Here is a 12,736-nt window from a genome sequence, read left to right as displayed (position 1 = left end):
AGTTCTTCTGTGAAAAACCACTATAGAGAAGGGCACATTACCATTCCGCGAATGGCATTGCCGTTATTTCTTTTTTCGATGTTCAGACTTCAAACTGGCTAATGAATTTGGAATTTAATTCAATAATGTGTAGTCTTTTCCTGACCCACCACTCTCTGTTTTTAGTATGACTGGTAGGCAGATTTTAAACCATTTCAATAAGATGATAGTTATGACAGGTGTTCTTGGCAGGACATATATTGGATCCCAGGTAGAAAATCTCTTGCCTTTCTGTGGAAAATTTGGAGCTGAAAGAGGTATAATAAACAGTGCTGAACTCATTAAAGAAAGAATGACAAGAAAAATCTCATAAAATTGCCAAGCGTATGTTACATTTTTCAGGGGAATCAACTGTTATCAACATTACTATTTAGTTTTCTCCTCTACCTGTCTTCTTGCAAGATCCTGCTTTTCTCATTGTTCAAATGAAAAACTGTAAAAGTTAGACTCTTCTCAACACAGTTTACTAATTTTTCTTCAAAAAAGAAAAAGAAATCAGTTTGAGATTATGGACTCAAATGAGAAGGTAACTTCCTTAATGTTCATGTAGGTTTTGAATCAAGCTGCCAGGAGAAATAAGAAATGAGAAAGCACTTGGAGTTGGAGTAGGCCTGGAGAACTTTATCTTACAAAAATGCACCATAGCATGAAGGTAGTGTCAGGTAGCCGAATTGAAGGAAGAAATGACGAGAAAGAAAGAAAAAAAACGATGAGTTGCTGGAAAAAGAAATGAAATGAATGATTAGTTGTCTGAAAAAAAGAAACAGGATAAAGCAAGAGATGGAAGAAAACTGCAAAGACTTCTAATAGTATGGTGTATGCAATCATAATTTTAAAGATTTACACCGCTCATTATTAATTGCTCACTGTATACAATTTATTTTACTATTAATTTTCACATCCCTGTGATTACTATTGCAATATTTGTGTGACTAATTGTGATTGATGCTTCATTTAACCGACAGGTTATTGAAGTGGCTGCGCAAGTTGTCTAATATTCATCTCCTGTATTTTACAGGTAATCCTTTTCTCCCAATTTCACAAGTCTCTCCCTCCCCCTAGTGGCATTCAATTGGATGTGGTGGATCCATGTTGGAGCAGTGCCACACTCTCATCAATGTGGTTAAGAGAAATCAAACAATTATTGATTTTTGTGTCATTTGTTGTATGTTTTGTTCATTTCAAACAAAGTGGTTCCAGATTTGAGAGCCTAAGTAGGTAGAAAACATTAGTTTTCCATGTTGTATTTTTGTTCTTAAATATTGACTTTCATTTGTTGGGTTGATCATGTGTAGGCCTCTGTTTCAGCTTCTACATTTCAATACGCTAATAGAAGTCAGGGTTGGTACTAGAAAATATGAATGGTAAGGCATTTTTTTTGGTCTGTGGCTTCAAGGGATGATGGAGCAAAGTATGGTTGAATAATGTCTTGTACTCACATTTGATAGCTATCCGAAATGTTGGATGGAATTTTCATTTTCTAAAAATACTTCTTTTCATGAAAAATACATTATCATTACTTAGCAAAAATCATTGTTACAGAGCAAGGATACTACTTGGGAAATATATTCAACTGCAAAGTTGCTCACTCAAGGCCTGACTCTCAGCTTTTCTTTCAGCAAAAGTTAAATTATACACCTTGGATATGATTTTGATGAATTATAGAGACTACTGTAACTCTGTTCAAGCTTTGAATTTCATATTTCTGAGCCATCAAAATCTTTTAGACTAATTTTCTAAGGTTCCTAACATAAATCCAAGGGGTACTTGGTTCCCGATGAATGTGATCCATGACTTTTTGGTTTGCATAAACTTGACTTTGTTACATTTAACGATGAATGACTAATTTGGTTTGTGATTTTAGGTGTATGGCCAATCTGGGTTTGTAAGGAATGACAACGTGGTTTGAGTTGCAAGACTATTCTGATTACTGGGAAAACAATGGATTTGAAAGAGTTCATGCATATCAACAAAGTGGACATATGGAAGATTCTAGATAGCAATTGATAAGGTTGGTCAGATTGAGAGTAACTCCTTTGTAGTGCAAGTGGGGCTAGCTGATGGTGATTGTTATCACTAACTCATGGTCTTTTTTATCACACTATGACAACAGAAAGCTATTCTATGTAGACTGTGTTGATATATGCCTCCTCTTCTGTGCTCTCATCTTCTTTACTTGCAGGTACTTTTTCTTTTTTCTTGTACTTCGTTTTTTTTTTTTAATTATTATTTTTTTTTATAATTTTTTTCAAAACTTTTAGAAGAACCCATAGCCCTGACTCTCTCTAAGGCCAACCCTCTTTGCATCCTTTCTTCTAAGACTTATCACAAATCGAGAGATATGATACTCCATTGGCACTTGGTTCTCCTAACAATGGAATTCTTATTTCCTCTGGTTTTCTTAACAAATGAAATCTTATTTCCTCTGCTTATAGTGTTTATCGTGGCTAACGAATTTAAAGTTTCTTGTACCAGTTTTCTTGGATATGGTATGGTCGTCGGGAATCATAGATTCTACTGATGCCATCAAGATCTCAATTGGCATTGGCTATTATTCTATCATGCATTTTATTGATAAGCCATCAACCAACTGAACAAGATATAAAACAAGTAGGTGTTCATGGTTGCACCTATTGTCTGTTGCTTTTGGTTAACAGAATAAATAAGGTTTCTTTTGTGTCTTAGTCATGTGTGTTCACTGGTCTGATGCTTTCCCGGCTCTGTTCAAAAGCTGTTTTAACTGGTTCATGTCTGTTTTGGTTATCACTTGTTACTGTATTTGGGACTCAAGAAATAAAAAACTGTTTAATCAATTGAAGGTAATTCCTGTTACTATACTTTTCTACAGCTTTTATATTCAGCTTCCTAGTCTTGGTGAAAACCATCTATGAGTGACTGGTTACCAAGCATCCATGTACAGCTTAATATTTTTGAAAAGATTACTCAATTAAAAGTTGAGTAATATGGATATTAAATATTACAAGAATTTAAATGAGATTGTTGATGTTGAACAAATTGGAATCCTTATCGTCTTTTTAGGTAAAAGATCAATGGTATTAAAAGATTAAAATGATGTTATAGGAAATGTACAAGCACTGCCATCAGCAACCAAAAACAAAACACAAAAAACCTAGGCAAGACCAATGCATCTTTTTCGGATTCTAACAACCGAACTCCTTTGCCACCTCAAAACCCCTCATAACAGCTTAAACTTCTGGATGAAATCTGGTTCGCAAACAAATAAAGAGGAAGAATACATGCACAATTTGTGCATTTTCAACTTTAAATACACCCCCTGAACCTACGCTTCCTGGATTACCTTTTTAGCTTCCATCTTGTCAAGCTTGATCCACCCCAGCAAGGTTTGCACCAATAGGGAGCTCTTGAGGTCTCCTCATATTATCTGGATGCACCAACAGCTCAAGACAATAAGTGAGCATGAGATCATGCACATGCAGTGGTCTACCTTTTAATGACAAACTACCAGCCTTTATTTCATTTACTAGAGTGAAAAATCTTGAAGAAAAAGAATGAAAATAAGAAGATATCCTTAACACAGTCCCTTTTTAATATGTTAATGCAACTTCTGGTAGGAAAAAGTCCAGCAGGTTAATTTATAGAGCATTTCTCAACTCATTCATTCATGCATATTATGTGGTCATGGCCCCTCTTCTTTTTTCCCTCTATTGTTGTTTATATGCATGTTGTACATTACTTATTTATGAATGTTTCAAGAATATATGATCTACTTCACAAATCAAATGTGTGCCAATATTTGAAATCTGTGTGTGCTACTCAAACATCATATGATATATCTTTGTAGCAAGCTTTGAGAAAATTTAAAGGATTTGCAGCTCAAAGGTTTTTTCTCTCTTTCTTTTGGTTTTCGATGATACTATACTTGCTCACCAAAAAGAGATAAATGACATAGGGAAACTTCTTTAATGTTCATGTAGGTATTGAATCAACTGTCAGGAGGAATAAGAAATGACAAAGAACTTGGAGTTGAAGTCCACAGAACTTTGTCTAACAAAAATGCACCATAACATGTAGTTGGAGACTACCAAGTGGCTGAATTGAAGGAAGAAATGATAAAAGAAAGAAAAAGATGAGGAGTTGCAGAATAAAGAAACCAAATGAAGAAAGAGTTCTTTGAAGAAAGGAACTGGATGAAGCAAGAGATGGAAGAAAGCTGCAGAGGCTTTTAACAGTATGCATACACAATCACTGGGTTCAGTTAATTTTGTATTGATGAACAATATTTAATTTCTGCATTTCTATTTGTGATCGATGCTTCACTTCACCAACAGGTTAATGAAGTGACTGCTCAACTTGTCGTGTACTCATCTGTCTTATATTATAGGTAATCTTTTATTTTTCAAATTGTACATTTGAGCAGTCTCATAGTTCCACAGATGTGGTTAAGAGATGTTATAACTACCAACTGCTGGTGGATGATAAAAGAGGGGAAATATGTGAGAAGAGGCATCGGATGTTTTATGCAAGTTTTGGTCAGGTTTTGGCTGAGGGCACCATGAGGTGTAGGGGGTGACTGGCACCATCAAAACCAGGTCTATCTTTAGTTTATTGCTGTAATTCGTATTCAAGTAATTCAGATATTAGTCCCATAATTGAATCCTATTAGTATTTTTGCTGTTCTATATGAGCGTTCCTAATAGATGCTATCTTTTTGTTCTTATATTGACTTACTTTTGATTCCTCAGAATGGATTTGTGGAGGCCTCTGTTCCAGTTTCTACATTAGAGTATGTTAATAAAGACAGGATTGGTAGTAGCAAATAAGAATAGCAATGCTTCTACTTTGGTGCGTGGCTTCAACAAATAATGAAGCAGAGTATGGCTGAACAACAATCTGTTCTCACATTTGATTCCCTCTAAATTGTATCTTGATAGCTATCCAAAATGTTGTTGGATGAAATTTTCATTTTCTCAATATTTCTTTTCATGAAAAATGCATTCTGATTACTTTGCAAAATTCTTGGTTACAGAGCAAGGATGCTACCAAGGAAATCTGTTCAACTGTAGAGTTGCTCTCCCAGGCTTGACTCACGCTTGCTTTCAGTGAAGGTCAAATTATACACCTTGGATATGATTTTGATGAGTTATAGTGGCTACTGAAACTCTGTCAAACCTTTAAATCTCATACTTTTGAGCCATTATAATTTCTTAGACTAATCGTTCTAAAGCACCTAAGATAAATCCAAAGGGTACTTGATTCCCAATGCATGTGATCCATGATTTTTCGTTTGCATAAACATGGCTTTGTTACATTTAACAATGAATGACTAATTTGGCTTGCGACTTTTAGGTGTGTGGCCAATCTGGGGAAGTTGTCTTTTGTAAGGAATGACAAGGTGATTTGAGTTGCAAGACTAGCAAGAGCCTCAACTAAAATGTTGGGCAAAGGGACAGATTGTAAAAAAGGTAGGTAATCAAGTTGGGAGATTGAGAGTAACTTGGGCTTTAGTCTCTTGATAGTGCAAGTAATAGTGGGAAATCTATTTTTCAGAGCTCGATGATCATGGTTTGGATTTCAAGCAACTGTTGTTTGTGATTGTTAACTAACTCATGGCCCTTTGTATCACACCATAGACAACTAAGTTATTGTATATAGCCTGCCTTAATATGTGGCTCCTCTTCTATGCTCTCATCTTCTTTGCTTGCAAGTGCTTTTTCTTTTTGCGTTTATTTGATTTTCTTTACCGAAAACTTAGAGAAGACCTATAGCCCTGTCCGTCTTCAAGGCCAACCCTCTTTGCATCCTTTTCTCTGAGACCTTTCACAAGTTAAGAAAGATGATGCTCTCTGACACTTGTTTTTATTTATTTATTATTATTTTTATTTTTTTATATATAACAATGAGAATCTTATTTCCTCTGGCTAATGGATCTGAAGTTTCTTGTCACAGTTTTTTTTATATGGTATGGTCATCAAGAATCACAGATTCCATCAATACCACAAGGACGTCAATTGGTGTTGGATATTGTTCTATCATGCATTTTATTGGGAAGCCATCAACCAACTGAGCAAGATCAAGAACAAGTAGGTGTTCCTAGTTGAACCTATTTTTTTGGTGGTTTTGATTAACAGGATAAATAAGGTTTCTTTTGTCCTTTGTTTCATGTGTTTTTACAGGTTTGCTGCTTTCTTGGCTCTGATCTAAGCTTTTGAACTGGCTCATGTCTCTTTTGTTTATCACTTGTTACTATATTTGGGACTTGGGATATAAAAAAATGTTTAAACAATCAAAGGTAACTCCTTCTACTATACCTTCTACAGCTTTCTATTGGGTAAAAGCTCGGAATATTCTGCCCCCACTAGTCTTGGTGAAAACCCATCTTGGAATGACTGGTCACCAAGCATCCCTGTACTGAATATTTTTTAACCTCAATGGCCTGTAGTGGCTGACCCAACACTCAATGGCCTGTAGTGGCTGACCCAACACTTACATTTGTAGGTTAATCCACAGAGTCATTAGAGACTACTGTGTGGTGTTTTTGCTTTGTGAAAGATGGCAGGTGCTTGAATCAAAAGACTGGTTTTGTTAACATGGAGATCTACTTGCAGCCATTGTAGCTGGCTTTTGGAAGTGGTGTTTCAGGATGTGGATGTGGAAAGGTGATCTCTTATGATCCAAAACCAGCTGCCCTAATTTAGCAGATTTCTACCAGAAGCTAGATTACCATGGCCTTACTATCCAAGCTCTATTTTGTTTTATCCATAAAGAAAGTTGAGTAGAAGAGGGACACAGACTGGAATGGATGGAATTAGGATGGAATTAAGATGAATTAGGATGTGGACTGATTTTTTTTTCTTTCTTCAGCTTAATGAATTTTGATTTAGTTCTATAATGTTTAATCTTTTCCAGACTCACTCTCTGTTTTCAGTATGACTGTTAGACACATATTTTAAACAACTTCAATAAGATGATAGTTATGACAGGTGTTTTTGGCAGGAATTATATGGGACCTCAAGTAGAAACTCTCTTGCCTTTCTGTCGATGATTTGGAGCTGAAGAGGTAAGAGGTTTTACAAACAGTTCTGAACTCATTAAAAAAGAATGACAAGAAAATTCTCATAAAGTTGCCCAGCATATGTTTCATTTTGCAGCGAAATCTACTGTTATCAATATTACCAGTTAGTTTTCTCCTCTACCTGACCTTTTTGCAAGATCCTGTTTTTTTCATTGTTCAAATGAACAACTGTAAAAGATAGACTCTTCTCAACACAATTTACTAATTTTTTGCCAGAAAAGAAAAAGAAATCCGTTTGAGATTTTGGACTTAAATGAGAAGGTAACTTGCTTAATGTATAAGGTTGGTCAGATTGAGAGTAACTTGGGCTTTAGTCCCTTTGTAGTGCAAGTAATGGGGGGAATCTTTTTTTCAGGGCTAGATGATCATGATTCTGATTCCAAGCAAAACTTCTGATGGTGATTGTTATCACTAACTCATGGCAATTTTTATCACACCATGACAACTGAGAGCTGTTGTATATAGCCTGCATTGGTATATGCCTCCTCTTCCATGTTCTCATCATCTTTACTTGCAGGTACTTTTTCTTTTTTCTTTCACTTTATTTTCTTTTTCAAAAATTTTAGAAGAACCCATAGCCCTGTCTCTCTCTAAGGCCAACCCTCTTTGCATCATTTTCTCTATGCCTTAACACAAGTCGAGAGAGATGATGCTCCGTTGGCACTTGGTTTTCTTAACTATGGAAATCTTATTTCCTCTGCTTATAATGTTTATCAGCGAACGAATTGGAAGTTTCTTGTACCAGTTTTCTCAGATATGGTGTGGTCATCGGGAATCATCAGATTCCATTCATGCCATCAGGATCTCAATTGGCATTGGCTATTATCCTATCATGCATTTTATTGGTAAGCCATTAACTAACTGAGCAACATCAAGAACAAGTTGGTGTTCATGGTTGCACCTATTGTTTGGTGGTTTTGATTAACAGAATAAATAAGGTTTCTTTTGTGTTCTTATTCATGCGTGTTTACAGGTTTGATGCTTTCCTGGCTCTGTCCACAAGCTGTTTAAAAAACTGTTTAATCAATCAATGGTAAATCCTGCTACTATGCTTTTCTACTGCTTTTATATTCTGCCTCCTAGTCTTGGTGAAAACCATCTAAGAGTGACTGGTTACCAAACATCCCTGTACAGCTTAATATTTTTGAAAAGATACGCAATTAAAAGTCGAGTAATATACATATTAAAAATTGCAAAAATTTAATTGAGATTGTTGGTGTTGAACAAGTTGGAATCCTTATTGTCTTTTTAGGTAAAAGATCAATGGTATAAAAAGATTAAAAAGATGTTATAGGAAATGTACAAGCACTGCCATCAGAAACTACAAAACAAACACAAAAAATCTAGGTGGGAAACTGGAACCTAGGCAAGCCCAATGCATCTTTTTCTGAATCAAACAACCGAACTCGTTTGCTACCGCAAAACCCCTCATAACAGCTTCAACTTTTCCATGAAAGCTGGTTCCCCAAACCAACAAAGAGGCAGAACACATGCACAATGTGTGCATTTTCATCTCTAAATACACCACCTGAACCTGCACTTTCCCGATTGCATTTTGAGCTTCCATCTATGTGCACTGATAGGGAGCTCTTCAGGTCTCCTCATATTATCTGGATGCACCACCAGCGCAAGACAATAAGTGAGCATGAGATCATGCACAAGCAGTGGTCTCCCTTTTAACAAGAAACTACCACCCTTTATTTCATTTACCACAGTCTTGAGCACCCAACTACTCTCGCCCATTCTTTCCCTCATGCTGTCAATTATTACATCGTAACCAAACATAATAGGAAACAAGAATGAAACCTCTAAGCCAAACACTATGTGGAGAGGACTTCATATTCTTCGATTTCCACAAACCACTTAGCTCTTCAAATTGGATACCCAGGTAATATTAAAACAACCCCTTCCATACTTCTTAAGTGTTAAGGCACAGCACAAAAACATAAGAAAATTCCTCTCCCTCTTTATGGCATAATTTAGATTGAGAAGCTAGGAAAATACCTCTCTTTTGTACCTAATCGCCCAATGGTTGGAATCCTTATTGTCATAGCATATATGGGTCTCTAGAATGATTACCGGATCCGTCAAACTTGAGAATGTTGAATGGGCTACATACTGAAGGTTGTGTGATTCTAACCAAGATTCATGGAGTTGGCAGATTGGGATTCTTGACATGTTTCAGCATTATTGGATGCGAGACCTTAAGAATATTACAAGATCTATATAACCTTAAAAAGTTACAAAATCCTTAGATTAGGAAGTGCAGGAATCTTAGCGAGAATCAGGGTGTGTTGGCACATTGGAATCCTTGGAGGAGTTGGACATAACTGAGTGTGAGTCATTTAGGAAACTTATGGAGGCTGAAAGCTAAGCACTGCAAGAAGCTAACTGAGATTCAAGTTGGCAATAATCAAGTGGAAGTATTGGATGTTAGGTTGATATATCCTGGGAAACAATTACTAGATCTTACATAGTCAAAGAAATCATGGGAACTAAATTGTGTTTCTTACATGGCCTAAATGATATTGATCCAAAAAAACTCTTGATTGATGTTGGGTGCTCAAAGTTACAGATGGCTTTGTCTTGACAAGTTTATTCCTTCTTCCACTATCTCAAATGAACCTGACTTTATTGCATTTAAACTGAGTAGATCTATGAATTCTATATATTTTTTTCTTTCTTTTTGTTGCTGTTTATAAGAATTGGTTCTAAAACCCAAACAAGTTCTTTTGTGAAGAACCATTGTGGAAAAGAAGCACACAGTAACTTTAGATTTGAATGGCATTGCCATTATTTCTTTTTTTGTTGTTCAGACATCAAACTGGTTAAAGAATTTTGATTTTTCAATTACGAACCTTTTTCTTTTCTTTCTTTCTTTCTTTTAGCCTTTGGGCTTCTGTGAAGGTTTTGTACATTTGAGTAACTAATGCTAATGCAATTACACATGGTTCCCATTTTTGGTATTACAGTTTCAAGTGATTTCCTGATCCCCTTCCAAAGCTGCTGCTCTACAGAGCAATTATTTTTCACTCCATTGTAGAATGACTTTTAACATGAGAATCGTGGAACAAATAAACCACTCCTCAAAGCTTCTCCTATGACATTAACCATGGCAAATGGGCATGGTATCCTTATGTTCCTAGGCAATCATGGTTATGAAATTTATGACCAATATTCCTGAGTTCTTTAAATCTCAAGTTTCAGTGGATTAACTCCCAATGTTCATACATCATTATTAGAGTAATTCTGTTGGAGTTCATAAAGTTTCCAAGCTTAGCAATTAACATGTATGATAAAGCCTTATACAGCTTTTGTATATGTATGTGCTTCTCGACACCAGTTTTTGTACAAGTGCTTCTCTCATGCTAGAATCAATGATTTGTGCAAGTGCTTCTCTCATGCTAGAATCTATTTGCTGATGAAGAATTGAAGCATGAGTGTGCGCTTTCATTCATTTGTGCTGCCTGCCGGGGATGCCCCCAACAACTCCATAAATTCATTTCAGATTTAGCATATCATCCTTTGGTACAACCTTTTGGGCCTTGGTATGGTCGTGAGAGGAATGAGCATATTAAAAAGCATATCTGATTTTACACCCTTTTTTGGGTGGAAATAGAGACATGCTTTTTCTAGGCAAGAACACAAAATTTGTTTGATCAAGATGGTTAGTCTTTTAGGGGATTCATGGATATATCTGTGGAACCAATCAGACCACACCACCTTACAGCACTGAGTTTCAGCATGGCTCCATCATAGGAAATGGCACATCTTCTGCTCAAGTTTCCTGAGGATAATGGTAGAAATATAAAACACATTCATCCAGTAGCTTATAATGCCCATAACCACCAATTGAAGCAAGGTAAATCTGCCAGCATATGCGAGAGACCAAGCATAGAAAGTGACAAGTTTAGAATTCACCTTCTCCAGAAGTACATCAAAATTTAAGATGTGTAGTCTTTAAGAACATAACAGCAACCCCAAATAACCAAAAGGAAAAGCCCTCATTAACATTTAATAAGGAGCTCAACAGTGCAGTCAACAAAATAAATTGAAAGACTTCCCATGATTTATGTAGGATTTCAGATATGTAGTCTTTCAGAAGATAAGAGCACCCCCAAATAACCAAAAGGAAAAGCCCTTATTAACATTCAATAAGGAGCTCAATTCCGATCTCAGCTCAAAAGTGCAGTCAACAAAATAAATTGAAGATTTTGCATGATTAATGTGACTCGGATGTTTTAAGAAATTCTGTAGAACGGAGTCTAGCACCGCAATCAAAGAGTTGTTTGCATGTCCAAACACAAACAGATCGTCCGCAAAACATACTAACGTGATCTATGGGGCTTCACAAAAGAGATGATAACCAAAAGGACCAGTATGTTAACCAATCCAAGCCAGTAGTTCTCTTAAGATTGTTTTCTTTACTTTTCCCTTTTCTCTTCTTCTTCTTCTTCTTCTTCTTCTTTTTTTTTTTTTTTTTTTTTTTTTTTTTTTTTCAGCTGAAGGAATTCCGAATTTAGTTCAATAATATATGTAATCTTTTTCAGACTGACTCTCTGTTTATAACATGACTGGTTGACACATATTTTGAACTACTTCAATAAAAGATAGTTATGATAAGTGTGTTTGGCAGGAATTAAATGGTACCTCAAGTAGAAAATCTGTTGCCTTTCTGTGGAAGATTTGGAGCTGCACAGTGAGGTAAGAGATTTGACAAAAAATCTTGAAGAAAAAGAATGAAAAATAAGAAGATATCCTTTATACAGTCCCTTTTTAATATGTTAATGCAACTTGAGGTAGGAAAAAGTCCAGCAGCTTAATTTGTAGAGCATTTCTCAATTCATTAATTCATGTGTATAATGTGCTCATGGCCCTCTTTTTTCTTTTCTTTTTTTCCTCTGTTGTTTATATACATGTTATACATTGCTTATTAATGAATGTTCAAGAATTTATGATCTATTTCACAAATCAAAAGTGTGTCAATATTTGAAATCTGTATGCGTGCTACACAAACATCATAGGATATATCTTCGTAGTAATGCTTTGAGAGAATTTAAGATTTGCCACTCAAAGGCTTTTTCTCTCTTTCTTTTGGTTTTCGATGGTTGTATACTTTCTAATTTTCACTAAAAAGAGAGAAATGGCATAAGGATACTTCCTTAATGTTCATGTACATATTGAATCAACTGTCTGGAGAAATAAGAAATGACAAAGCACTTGGAGTTGAAGCCCAGAGAACTTTGTCTAACAAAAATGCACCATAACATGAAGTTGGAGACTGTCAAGTGGCCGAGTTGAAGGAAGAAATTATAAAAGAAAGAAAAAGATGAAGAGTTGCAGAATAAACAAACCAAATGAAGGAAGAGTTGTTCAAAGAAAGAAATTGGATGAAGCAAGAGATGGAAGAAAGCTGCAGAGGCTTTTAACAGTATGCATACACAAACAGTGGGTTCAGTTAATTTTGTCATGATGAGCAATATTAATTTCTACATTTCAATTTGCGATTGACGGTTCACTTCACCACAGGTTAATGAAGTGACTGCACAAGTTGTCGTGTACTTATCTGTCTTATTTTATAAGTTATCTTTTCTTTCTAAATTTTACATTTGAGCAGTCCCACAGTTTCACAGATGCGGTTAA

General features: G+C 35.7%; 1 protein-coding gene across 1 annotated transcript in view; it reads left to right on the top strand.

Annotated features, from left to right (window-relative positions):
- The window catches only part of LOC149019371 (disease resistance protein RML1A-like), an 86,667-nt gene that overhangs the window by 25,121 nt on the left and 48,810 nt on the right, over window positions 1-12,736 (top strand). Inside the window, exons 5-17 of the mRNA XM_089153399.1 lie at window positions 232-480; window positions 590-848; window positions 1,005-1,057; window positions 1,335-1,403; window positions 1,904-2,050; window positions 2,153-2,221; window positions 2,515-2,649; window positions 3,996-4,249; window positions 4,350-4,402; window positions 4,764-5,483; window positions 5,968-6,101; window positions 6,195-6,310; window positions 6,627-7,078. The gene's annotated coding sequence lies outside the window, so the exon portion shown is untranslated. The remainder of the gene's footprint in view (window positions 1-231; window positions 481-589; window positions 849-1,004; window positions 1,058-1,334; window positions 1,404-1,903; window positions 2,051-2,152; window positions 2,222-2,514; window positions 2,650-3,995; window positions 4,250-4,349; window positions 4,403-4,763; window positions 5,484-5,967; window positions 6,102-6,194; window positions 6,311-6,626; window positions 7,079-12,736) is intronic.

This window comes from Hakea prostrata, chromosome 4, assembly GCF_041222555.1.
Source record: "Hakea prostrata isolate BN-2017 chromosome 4, UWA_Hpros_2, whole genome shotgun sequence".
Taxonomy (NCBI): Eukaryota; Viridiplantae; Streptophyta; class Magnoliopsida; order Proteales; family Proteaceae; genus Hakea; species Hakea prostrata.
The sequence above is the reverse complement of the archived record's forward strand: the minus strand, read 5'-3'. Positions and strand labels throughout refer to the sequence as shown.